Raw genomic sequence first — 14,002 nt, 5'->3', positions numbered from 1 at the left:
GTTGAAAGCAAGAAGAATGAGGAAGGGAAAGGCTCATTGCTTGGGGTGGTTAGTGGAGCTAAAACATGGATGGGGTGACAGCTTTTTTTTCAAGGTGCCAAAATTTAGCGGGTGCCAACAGCATGATACCATTTTATCATGTCAAAACAACTAAATACTTAGGAAGAATAACTGCAATTTTAGTTTAGCAATAATAGCAACTTAGTACTTGCTTAGGAAAATTAATTAGTATAATCTGTATCGAATTATGCTTGCCCTCTCAATGAGGAGGTGTGGGGTGGGAGGAAAGGAAAGAATTTGGAACTCTAAATTTTAAAAACAAACGTTAAAAATTGTTTTTATGTAACTGGGGAAAAATGAAATACTAAATAAATACAAAAAAAGAAAATTAATTAATTAAAATGGAAAGTTCCCTGTTGTAACCATATTGGAGAACTTTCCCCCAGCCCAAGTATACCCTGCTTCCTCCTCCGGTGGTATCCTTCTTGGTAGTGAACTCATGGCATTCTGATGTGTCTTCTCATGGGAATCAGTGACCTGAGGTCTTTTTCTTGTCCCTGCTGAGTGATGTCCCAGGGTCTCTCCTCTTGTGCTAAGATTTAATGGTTCTTACCAGGATCCACCCTTGATGCTCATTAGCTACCAACTCCTCTACTCCCGCTTAACTGAATTTGTCTTAAATTATTGATTCTAGGGCACCTTTTGCACTGCTTGCCCCAGCTATGTTTTTTTTTTTGGCCTTTGTTTCAGGGTTAGATTGATTGTTATGGCTTTGGTGTATATCATAATATTAACTTATGACAGAAGGTAGAACTATTCAGCTTCCATTTTGCCTCAGTCATCTCTGTCACGAATGTATTCCTCCAAGTACACAGGTCTGTTTTTATACTGATAGTCCAGGGAACATTTACAGCTACCCTTCAAAGGAATGGAGATGGTAGTTTACTCCTCCTTAAAGATTGTTGCAACAATTCTGGTAGCAGCTGTTGTGGGGGTGAAAGACCAATACCAGCTCAACAACAAGAACAGTGCCAGCACAGGTTCTTTTGATCTGCTTTACTAAGGAAAGTAGCGTTAAGGGGTTAACAATCTTATTTCAATCCAACATACAAATATCATTCACTTAGTTCAGGGGAAAAAGCCAGCACCCTGAACTTAAGAGCAAATACAAACAAATTACAAACATACATTATAAACAGACCAAATACAATTCATAGTTACCAAGAAAACATTTGGGTTGACAAGCTGGAGGGCTCTTAACTACAGCTGCCTGGAGTCTCCGCATCAACACTCCTCCGAGAGTGAGAGCTCCGTGCTCCCCACCCTGCAAAGAGCTCTGTTCTCTCTTTTTACACACTCTTTAGCCTTCATCAAATATCATCTCAGCGACCAGAACTCAGGCTCCTACTATTGGCTCTGGTCTTAGCAACTTCCCTTAGGACCCCAAGGGCTTCATGCCCACATAGGCTTAGCACCTAGTAGATAGGGGTTTGGGCCTGGGGCTTTGCACCCAGTAAGGCTCAGTCAGAAACAATTAATTTTTCATTCTAAAACAGTAAAAAAGTCCCAACTCGATATTACAGAGATTATCAATGAAAATCTGGATAATTCCTCATCTGCTCTGTGTTGTGGGTGTTCCTGTTCAGGTATTATTTAGACTATGTAGTGTCTGAGGTCCTTTTCAACTCTGAGAAAGTGAGTTTCATGCCTCATATTTACCTTGTATACATAGGCACTTGGGAAGGAAAGAATGGTGATCAGTCACCATCTTAGCCTTGAGATTTCTCATGGTTTAAACTGGGAGGTGTGTGCATATCCAAGAAGGCATCTCCTCTTTTAACCCTGCTACCAGAACTCCTAAAGAGAAGCTTCTTTTGACTCAAGCCTTTCTGAGAATGCACATGTACTCTTCTATGAAAGTGTGTTATGGCTAGCATTTTCCTGTAGAGGGAAACATGAACCAACTTATGAAGGAAAATTTTTAAAAAAAAATTATTTTAAGTTATCTTGCAATTGCAGCAAGGTAAACTTTCTTAGAATACTGTACAACGTGTGATATTTGTTGTTTTCTTTACCCCCCTTTATATTGCCTTGTAATAGAGAGGCAAAGGAAGCTCAGATTCATTCTACTGGAAAACTGTCCTGCCTATGGAAAGAAATTATATTTTCTATGGACAGTGCTGATAACAATAACTCATATCCGTTTTATATTGTCCATTAGGGCTTATAAAGTACTTCTTCCCCTCATAAATTGGGTAGTACAAATGTTATCCCCATTTCACAGGTGAGAATTCCAGGGCCTAGTCAAGTGACTTGTTGATATTTATACCTTCAGTAAGTATAAGAGCTGAGATACAAACTTAGGTCCCCTAGTTTCAAGGGCAATGTTTTCCCCCAACACCATATTGATATCTCAGATGGTCTTGCAAAGTGTAAGTAGTCACACATTCATATGGTTGTCCTCAGAGTCACAAGGTCCTGTCAGGGTAACCAGAACAGAAAAGCAAAGAGAATGGCTAAGGGCAGGGTTTAATTTAAGGATGGTTGGAGGAGTAATGAATGTATTGAAATTCTGATTCCTACTGATTCTTCCATTTCGTTCTTACAGCCATTTTCAAAGGTAGGTATGCAGAGGGTATCATTATAACATACTATTACATTTGGCTTTGGACTAGACCTGTGATTTCATTAGTATAGGGAGTCGCTGATGAGAAAATATCCTCTCTCAATCCAGCTTCACAAATATTATCTCATTTGATCCTTACTAAAAAGAACAAAAAAAAACTTGTGATCCTTACAAAGGCCCATGCCCATTTTATAGATAAGGAAACTGATTGCTGTTGGTCACACAGCTAATCAATGTCAGAAGCAGAATTCCTGCTTACGTCTTCCTGGCTCCGAGTTCAGTACTATATTCACTATACATTTCCTTCTTACTGGTGAGAATTCAGTCAAATGTCTATTCTGGGCAGCTCCCCAAATTTCAGGTCCTGGGAGAAACGTTACCCATAGAAAAATGAGGCCAGCACGGCAGAGGGACATTCCAGGTAAAAAGGCCATAGAGATGGATTGATGTTCCAGGACAAGGAGGCCCCAGGTTCTGAGGGAAATTACAGAATGAAGCCTCAGGGGGGAAAAGTGCGGGAAGTCAGAAGCAGATTTGGGAGGGGATATTAGAAATGCCAGCATCCTTTGATGAAGCTGTGACTTCAGGACATCCACCTCAAGTTTGTCAATCTGTGAATTGTCATCTTTGACTGTCTGCTGTTTTCTTCATCTTCTTCCTCCTAACCACCTCCATCCACTTCAAGGCCCTGAAAGTTAAATGCCTTTAGAAAAACGACAACAGAGTGTTAAAAGAAGCCTCTTTAAGAATGCTCTCTGTCATATAAAGTGATTTCCTCACAACAGTCCTGTGCGTCGTTTACCTAGGCAGGATGCCACTGGGGACACACACATGCTCCCTTCTCTTCACACCATTCTCAAGCTTAAAATGTCAGTGTCTTGACTCCCCAATCTCAGCACAAAAAGGTTACAATTTCCCTGGGAAGAAGTTGTGCTGACCTTGGGCTTTTGTCAGAAGTGTGGCATTTCTGTGCTGTTGCATAGCCTGCTGAAATTCTACTCAAAATATCCTGGAACTGAACAGCCTATGTGAGTAAGGCGCAGCCTATGAAGAGGAAAGCACCACCACATTCTCTCCTCCCACCTGGTCCTTCCTTCCCTTTTTCCTCTACTACACTATACTGTGAAAGGTATATGCCACTTCCCAAGAGGTCGGAAATGAGCCAGGCTCTTTTCAGAAACCTAGCTGCTCCCTTTGGCCAAGAGTGTTCATTGGAAATTCTAAGGATCATGGGATAGATAACAGTCTTAGAGTTAGGAGGGATCTTAAGTCATTGATTCCCGCTGTCTCCTTGACAGGAGGTTAGTTGACTTACCCAGGGTCACCCAGGTAGTAAGAGAGACATCAGAATTTAAACACATGAGTACTCTGAGTCCAGATGTAGCATTTTTTGATTTTGCCACCACCTCCTACTTGACCTAAAGAAGAAAGCCTTATCTCCTGATAATAGCAACAAACCAGGAGTTAGCTTACCAAAGCCAAGTCACTTGACCTTCCTGGCTTTTAATTTACCCATCTATAAAAATGGGGAGAATCATCTCACTGGGATGCTCTTAGGATAAGTGAGGTAAATCGCCACCGAGTGCTTTGTTTTTGTTGATGTTTATGCCTCCAATAAATAGAAGAGCTGTGATTCAAACCTACGTCCCATAGTTTCAAGGGCAACATTTTCCAACAAAGTCCCTATGCAAATATACTTCTATGTCAAATATTGGTTGATGCCATCTAAAATTTTTGAAAATTAAAGGTGGCAAGAAAAAATAAAAAAGAAAGAAATTTACGTGATAATTTTGCTTGAAAAGAATAGCAAGTTGTGTATAGTGGATCTGCAGTTTCATGTACAATCATCTTTTTTATAAATGTACTATTATGGAAATACTTCTTTTATTCCATAAATTAAAACTAAAATTAAAAAAGAAAAAAAAGAATTCAGTCACATGGATCCTATCCTCATTGAAACTATGTCTATACAGCAAATAAAAACTGTTCATGGCATAGAGATGAGAAATGCATACAAAGTCCCTACAGTTAAAGAGCTTGGTTTTGTTTCCACTTCTTGTACCAAATATTCTTGGCACATGGTAGGCACTTAATAAATATGCTTCTATTCTATTCAGAGCTAGTTTGACCCCAATACTAGAGAACACTGATTTTACTATTTAATATTCATATTTTATTTTGTAACTTTAAACTGTATCCCTCAGTTTCATGAATGAATGAATGCAAAAACATATAGACGCTTATTTAGTGTGTACCAAGCACTGTGCAAAGTCCTAGTGATACAAATAGAAAAGGCAAGACAGTTCCTACTTTCAAAGAGCTCCCATTCTAAATGGGGGAGACAACTCATAAAAGCTTCAGAGCTGATGGAAAGTTCACAAAGTCCTGAGGGCTTATTGGTAGAGTGGATGGTGAGGCTTAGAGGGTCTTAGGTAGTTAAGATGACAGAGCTGGGAGATTTCAGGTCATGAAGGTGGCTGCACAGATGGTAGGCTTGATGGTCCTTCTCTTCATCAGAATGAATGGAGTTATCACTTCCCATCTCATCCAAGCCCTGTGAGCAAACAGACGGCAAATTGGGAGGAAAGTTGCTCCTCCATCACACTAAATGGGCTTTGCTTGTAACTAGGGGAGAGAAGTTTACATAACTTCAGAGAGTTGAAGGCCAATCCTATTTATGAGACTTAACTCTGAATGACTAATGTAGAAAGCCTAGTTGAGAGCAGGGAGGTGAAGGGAAAGGGGGCAGTTACATGATAGCCATCTGAAAGTATTTGAAACACTGTTGTATGGAAGAAGGATTAGACTTGTTCTCTTTGGTTCCAGAGAGAAGAACTGGGAACAATGGATAGAAATTATAAAGAAGCACATTTAGTTTTGAAATAAGGAAAAAAACCTTTCTAGCAATAAGGGCTATCCAAAAGTGTGATGGGCTGCCCTGGAAGTCCTGGGTTCTCTCTCATTGGAGGTCATAAAAAGACTGATCACTAGTTAGTGATATCGTAGAAGGGGAATCTTGTTCAGGTATAGGTTGAACTAGATTGCCTCTGAGGTTCCTTCCAACTATGAATGCATCCTCCAAAAGACTGAGGATATTAAAAAAAATAGCATGTACCTTTGACTCAGCAGGCACTTCTAAATGAGAAGTATTTAGTTAAGTATTGAAAAGGTTGAAAAATAGCTAAACTAAGGTCCAAGGTCATTAATTTGAATGGAAAAGTTCTCGTATTGTATCAGTAAGGCAAGATTAATGACTTTGATGATGACCATGAATATGCCCATATAGTTCAGAATTGCAAAGTGTAAGAGATTCTCTAGGTAGAAGGCAGAGGAAGTATAATGTTTATTTAGACACTGGAGGATCAAACCCCAAGACCAATAACTCCAACCCTGCATAGCAACAGTTGTATTCCAAAGTCAGCAAGTCCACTTCAATGTAGCAACAAGGAAATTATAACATAGTATTACAGCAAGGAACCCAGTCATCCTGTAACCTTCCCCCTTGCTGGGGCCTTCCCATCAACACTCACGAAGCCCAACTGTCTGCTTGCCTGCATTCTCTCCCCCCTCAGTTCTCTGGTCTCCGCAGCTCTCTGGTTTCTACTCTTTGCTCTGCACTCTCTCTGCAGCTCTGTCATCTCGAAGTTCTTACTTCTCCTCCTTGGGCTGAATTCTGAATTCTGAACTTACGATGGCTATCTTCTGGGTGTATGTACTCTTTTTAGGGTCCAAGGGCTTCAACCTCAATCAGCCAAAGGGTATCCCTGGGGCTTAGTGCTTAGTAAGTAAAGGGTATAGGCCTGCCTACAAACAAACCTCTAATGAAGCTTCCCTTAACTGCCCCCACCTGAGGCCTATGGAATGGGGGAGGGGGGAAGGTCTTTAATCACTGATTGGCATCACACATATGATTCTTGCAAAACTGCTGTTGTATCTGAAACAAACAAACTTGAATTTGTAATGCAACATATGAAGACACTTTTACTGCTTCAGTGTTTTTGTTGTTGCTTGTTATTAGTTTTTAAAAATCATTTTTCTCTTAAAGAATAATAGTAGCTAATTGTAGAGAGATCTAGAAAGTTTTCCCAGGACTTGGGAGCTGGCGTACCTTGTGCTTGCTCTGTGGAGAATTCATCCATCCATTAGAGTTAATAATACAAGACACGTACTAGGAGAGCAGTTCTGTCCTTCGGCTCTTAATCCGTGAAAGGAAATGACAATGCAGCATGTTCAGTAAGAGCCATCTTCATTATATTAAATGGAGTTTGGCCTTAATGGACTCCAAGCTCTGGTTATTTGACCTTGCTTTTCAGACCTGCTTTAGGATTTGGCCAAGTAATGTTTGAGGAATCATGGGTATTACTGTTGTTTCAGGCTTTTTTCATTAATGGAGGTACTTCTTCGATAAATATCAACAAATTTAGCATGTTCTTAGCGTGTTTATAGCACTGCGCTAGGTGCTGGGAGTCCAAAGATGAAAAATAACAGTATCTACCCTTAGCTGCCTTAGAAAATAGTGAAGTCGAAGAAAGTGCATTGAGTAGAGTGCTGGACCTGGAGTCAGGAAGTCCTGAATCCTTATCCAGCCTCGGACACTTACTAGCTCTGTGACAATGGATAACTCACTTAACCTCTGTTTGCCTCAGTTTCCTTATCTGAAAATTGGAGATAATAATAGTCCCTACCTCTCAGGATTGTTTTGAGGATCAAACGAAATGATAATTGTAAAGCACTTAGCACAGCAGCAGACATATGGTGAGTGCCATGTAAACATTAGCTATTATCATCATACAGAGGAGAACCTGATAAAAGGTGGCAATTGAGCCTTCTAACTTCTTGTTTCGTGTGTTTTCTTAGTATCTTACCTCCCTGCTGGTGGTGTGGAAAACTTTGGGAGCATGTACCCCACTTTTTCATCTTTCGAGGGGTATTTTCTCATGTCCTTTTAATTTACTGTGCTCTTTGATCACATCTTTCCTTTGAATTAATGTGTCCTCTGGCTTGCTCCCATAGCACTGGGGCTCATGAGCTGTGGTTTTGAATGGGTGCTGACCCACAGAAGGTCTTGAGCTTGGCGTAGTTCTCTGGAAGTATTCACATGTGAGAAAAGGTCCTACATTTATATAAATTACTTTATTTTGCCTTCACAATAATCTGTAGAGGTAAGTGAGGTATGTATTATTAGCGAATATTGTTTGGAGAAAAAGAAGCTGAGACTTGGGAGAGATTCAGTGGTTTGCTGAGGTCACAGAATTAGTTCATCACAGAACAAGGTTTACGAGGCTGTGCACCCATGTGGGGCTACAGATCCCTGAAGCACTCAAGTAAACAGAGGAAATAGAAGTATTGACTGATAATCCTCCCCTTGATTTGATTATTACTTCAGTACTTCAGGGAGCTGTGATTGTGTGTGTGTGTGTGTGTGTGTGTGTGTGTGTGTGTGTATGTATGGGTATTCTCCTTATGACAATGTAGATAATAGTCCTGGCACAACTTAGTAGATAGTCTTTGTGAGTTTCCATGGCCTCCAAACTCATCAACCTGCAGCCAACCTGATGAGGAGCTTTGCTGACCTTAGCTAGACTGGTCCTCAGCTATCACACACACACACACACACACACACACACATACACACACACACACACACACACACACACACACACACACCCATACACTCACACATCGTCTGTCATTGGACCCTGTGACCATTAGGTGGGGCTTCAGTGTGAATTATTTGTTGTCCTTGAGGGAGAATTACTTGAGCCTCTAAAGGAAAAGGGAGAAGCTAGAGGATAATGAAGTATATGATAACTCAACTCACAAAGTACTTAATGCTTCAGAATGCCTCACCATTGTTCCTGTTTTCAAGATTCAGTTATTCATTTCTAAATTAAGTTTATTTTTCAAGTAACAAGCATTGCTAAATGAACAATTTCAATTGTTAATTGATCTCCCCCTTCCCATTGGAAAAATATAGAAAAGAAAAAGGAAGCCTTTAAAACAAATATGCACAGTCAAGCAAATTCCTGCATTGATCATGTCTCAAAATGTAGGTCTCATTCTACACCTTGAATCTATCATCTCCTATCATCATTGGTCCTCTGGAGTTTCGGTGGACTTAACTTTGTTCTTCCCACTCTAAACATATTCTCTCAGAGCAACTGGTGTCTGCTAGGTATGAGGAGAGCAACCTGATGGAATGGATTCACATTAATGGGATTGATAGCCTTCTAACTCTTCCAGGGGTATTTGTATTTTTAAAAGGAGCCACTAGCCAATCTAAGAGAATCTCTAAATTCTGTACCTCCAGGCAGTGTAGCTAAATCCAGATTCATATGTCATGTATTCTTACTGCATCTGTCATAATTTCAGGTTTACTTTATTCTCCGTTTCCAGGTTAGAGAGCCCAAGTTATTTCAACATATCCTCATATGCCATAATCTTGAAACATTTTACCGTCTTGGTTACCCTTCTCTGGATACTCTTAAGTGTTCTCAATGCCTTTCCTGAAATATAATGCCTATAGTTGAATATAAAACTACGGATGTGGTTGGGCCAGGGCAGGATACAACGGGATATTCAACTCCTTATTCTTTGACATTATGCCTCTTCTGATAGCCTAAGGTTTTGCTGTTGACACACATAGAGCTTGCAGTCCACTAGAATCTCCAGGTCCTTTTCAGGTATCTCTCTCTCTGTTTTTCTATCTCTGGCTCTCTGGCTCTGTCTTTCTCTGTCTCTCTATCTCTGTCGCTGTCTTTCTATACTTGTCAGGAACCTACAATTACCTCCATTGGCTCAGGTCCAAATTCTTCACCTTGGCATTCAAAGCCCTTTGTTATTTTGCTTCACCTTACCTTCAACTTCATTCCTTAGAATGAATTAAAGAATATACTTTGCTATGGTCATACTGGTTTCATCACTGTTATCCCTATACTTCCTGCTCATTCTGTTCTCTATATCTTTGCATATATGATTTCTTCCCATCCGAAATACCCCTCTCTACCCATCTAAGACACCTCTACCTTCTCTACCTACTTATCCTTTAAGACTCAACCCCAAATTTGTCTCCTCCGTGAAGTCTGCAAAAGATTCCAGCCCCCATGGGCCTTTTTCTTCTCTCACAACCCATAGCATTGATTGATGGGAGCCACACCATTTATCTTTTCATCAGCTACTCTCTGGCATTGATGACGACCACGATGGCTAACATTTACATAGCATTTTAGGGTTTGTAAAGCACTTTACATGACATTGTCACATTGGGTCTTCAGAATGAGGCTATGAATGGGCACTGTTACTATCCCCTTTATATAGATGAAGAAACGGTGATTCCAATAAGTGGCCACTGGCAGAACCGGCTCTGAAACCAAATTTTAATTGTTCAAGTTGTCAAGTTCTTGTCTATTGTGACTTCCCAGAATTGTAGAATCTTGAAGGATAGGAGTTATATTTTGTACTTCTTTATTATTTTCTCCCACCGCCTAATGCAGCGCTTGAAAAATGCTAATAGTAGTAATAGGAGTAACAGTTAACATTTGTTTAGCCGCTTTACAATTCATGAGACATTCAAGAAACACTTGCTGGAGAAGTGTGGCTGTATAGTAGAAAAAACTGCTTGGGATCAGGAAATGCCAATTTGACTTCTGTCTCCGATAGTTTGTAAGCTGCATGATCTTGGACAAGTTAGATAAACTCTGAACTTCACGTAACTCAACTCTAAAATGGAAATAATAATACATGCGCTGCACGTATCACCGGGTATTTGCAAGGAAACATTTAAATACCATATAAGGGCGAGTTATTTTTATTGACTGAAGTTCCCTGAATATGTTACACGTCAAGATCGAGTCACTTTGGCAGGTGACCAAGTCTGTCCATCACTCCTCTTAAACATTCTAGGGCTTTGAAAATTCATTGCACGATGGCTCCCAAATGCTCTGTGATATCTCAGCTAGAGAATCTCTCAGAGTAACTTGCCATGGAGCGGAGCCAGAATGCTGCAGAGAATTCAGCCTGAGAGTATTCCTGGGATTCCACAAAGGGGATAACTGTTGGCATGGACAAAAATTGTACTACTGGCTTGGGAATCAATTTGAAAGGTCCAAGTCATGTGCTTATCCCATTGACTGCCTGTAGGGTAGTCACACATTCATGTCTAAAGTATGCAAAGATTTCCTTGGAATTACTTAATTGGAATGTGCTATTTAATTTTTGAGTTGACTTTTAAAAGGGTATAAGGTGGTTTGGATAGATCCCTGACAAAGAAAAGATAAATCCTGCTGGACCAAAGACAGCAGAACTAAGGATCTTGGGTGGAACTTACAAAGAAGCTGAATTGCATTTGATGAATGTAAAAACTTCCTAATAATTACCGCCACCCAAAAGTGGAATGGACTGCCTAGAGAGGTGGTAGATTCACCCTCACTGAAGGTCATTGAGTCAAGGTTGTATACGTTTCAGAAGGGATTTTTGTTCAGATATTTTTTGCGATAGACATTCTTTGAAGGCCCTTCCTTCTTTAAGACATTTTGTTAAAAATTTTAAGACAATCTAGTTAAATATATTTTGAACTTTTGATTTGCCTTCTTTCTTAAATTTCGTGGGAGCATATCAGACCATAGAACTGAGAGCTGGAAGCAGAGACATTAGAGACTATCTAGAGAGTTCAGTCTGCTCATTTTATAGACAAGGAAATAAATAGAGGCCAGAAGAGGGAAGCTAACTTGTCCAAGAACACATGAGTGGCAAGTAACAGAGGCAAGACTCAACCCTACGTCCTCTGACTTCAGGGCCTTGTCAATATACTCACGTTCATTCCTATAGCTATGTGCATTTGATGAATAACTGGTTAAATTTATTTTGGAATTGCCATTTGTGGGGATTTTACTCACAAGTGCAATCGAATCATTTCTAGTAAAAGACAGGGAACATCTATTACTTACAGGTACACATTTATAGTGCCGTAAAACACACAGGAGGGAATGTTGGAATAAAGTTGCCTCCTTCACTTTGATATCACTGAAGATTGTGACTGACAGCCCACAGAGGCAAAGTTGGCACAGTGAAAGGAGCGGTTGATTTGGGTCAAAAGAACAAAGTGAATAGGATCCGGACTTTTCTACTCAAATAATTGCAACCTTGGGCAAGTTCCTTCATTTCTCCAGTATCGATTTTCTTCTAGAAAATGGTAGGATTAAACTAGAGATCTGACGTCCTGTTCCCTTACAAATTCTCTGGAATCTATAATCTGCTCTGCTGAAAGTAAGTGAATCAAGATAGGAGGAGTCCAAGAAATCTTTAGGATGCTATTATCTTGTTTCATCTCTCCATTCAGGATGTTACTGATTTGCCCACTAGATGGTGATCTTGGTAGCTCATCAGCCTTTGGCCCTTCCAAGTAGAACTTAGAGATTCGAAAGCTGTAGAGAGAGGGTCAGAGGATTTTGGAGGTGATGTAGTATACACTTTACACGCCAAGCTCTATATTGACACAGCATGTACCTCTATAATCAATCCTTTGTAGCCAGAGCTGTTGAAAAAATGGCATCACTGGGTCCATGCCCAGCTACTCTAAAATCTGGAGAATGCTGACAACATGCCGCCTCTCTCAACTGTGTAGAAATAACTGAACTTTTTCACTAGTTAGCAAGAGTATTTAATTAAAATAGCAGACAATCTCACCGTTTCCCCTTCCTTCAGATTCAAACAGTCACTCAATAAGCATTTCTTCATTATCAAACAGGAACAAAATGGTTCGTTCCTTGCCCATCTTTGTTCCTTGATGGTTTTGTCCCCAATTACTGTGAGTGGAGCATGGCCCCATAAATAGGGGATACTCCATCTGCACTTGATATTTCCCTTTATCTTGATCCTATTTCCCTTTCTTCTATACTTAGTGAGTCCTGCTTCTAGGCAATCAATTTAGCTTTTGAAGACAATTTTCAAACCTGATTCTTTCGAACCTTCTTTTCTTCTGCTCATAAACACTCCCTTCTTTCTTTCCCAGAAGTTTTTGCATCTGTAATTACAATATTTTCTTCTCACTTTGGCTTTGAGCTTTTCTTTGTATTCATACTTTTTTGTCTCGTATCTGATGGGTGGGTGTGATGGGTGGAGGATTGAGCTGAAACTGAGTTCTTGAACTGTGCTTTAAACACTTTAAATTTGGAGTGGCAGAAGCTGTTGCTGTGTGCGCAGACTACTAGTGTCTCACATGGTTTGTGGGCATAAAACACCAGGAGAGAAGATGGTCACTCACAACTACCTAACTGAAATTTAAAAAGAGCCAGTGACATTTCAGTGCTATTGTCATGAGGCCTAAGATCAGCACCAGCTGTGGGATAAAATGAGCATTTTAAAAGGACATAAGGAAGTGTATTATTTAACTGTATGAAGGAAAAATTGTGACAAAAAATAGAGTAGCAAAGGAGCAGGTTGCTTTGCACACTAATGATGTACAAGGAAGGGAAGCTTTGCAGTGAATGTAGATTGATTTTTCTGGCTTTTGACCTTCATGAAAAGTAAACCTGGGCATAAGTTCAATTTTTAAATAGGATCTACATAATTCACTCAATCAACCATTTTCCTGTCAACTCAGTTGTTTGGGCAGGCTTGACAGTTGATTGGTCAGATCAGCCAGTCAGATGAATTTAGTTATCTTAAAAACAAATAGCCAGACTCTGGCAGCCATTTATTATTAGGCCAAATCTATTTCAATGTCAAAAGGATAGAATTAGTAACATCATGTAGATACAACCCAAATGTTTCCTGGCTGTCAGATATGTTTCTTCTCTACTCCACAGACTTGTTCAAGGGATCACTTGCATTTTGGAAAGTACCTTTAGTTCTTTTTAATTAGGCACTACATACATATGAATCATATCATCACATTATTATTAATAACAACACTTAGGAAGCAGAAAACTGTACTGTTCAGAAGATGGAAATCTTACCTGAGAATTTTGTTAAAATCCAGGCCCAGCTCACATTAACCTTTTCAAAATGATATGATCTACTTTGGTGTCCAGTGAATCTAAGAAAGAGAGATGACCACAAGATGAAAATGCAATCCAAACAGATGCAGCTCCAAATGAAACTCAGTGGAAAGTCAACAATTTGTCTTACACTTTACAGAGAATCCCCATTTGGAAAAGATGATTCAGAGCCATATAATATGCTGGAACTGGAGTCAGGGACCTGAGTTCGAATTGGTGTTTTTTGCCTTTTTTTATATAACCAGAGCTTTATCACAGTGCCTGGAACATAGTAAGAGCTTGACAAATACTTATTGATTGACCAAACTGTGACACTTACTAGCTATGTGATCAAAGACAAGTAACAAGCCCTCTCCTCTGTAAAATGTGGGTAATATTA

This window comes from Trichosurus vulpecula, chromosome 6 (genome assembly GCF_011100635.1).
Source record: "Trichosurus vulpecula isolate mTriVul1 chromosome 6, mTriVul1.pri, whole genome shotgun sequence".
In the NCBI taxonomy this organism is placed as follows: Eukaryota; Metazoa; Chordata; class Mammalia; order Diprotodontia; family Phalangeridae; genus Trichosurus; species Trichosurus vulpecula.
Note: the sequence above shows the minus strand (reverse complement) of the source record.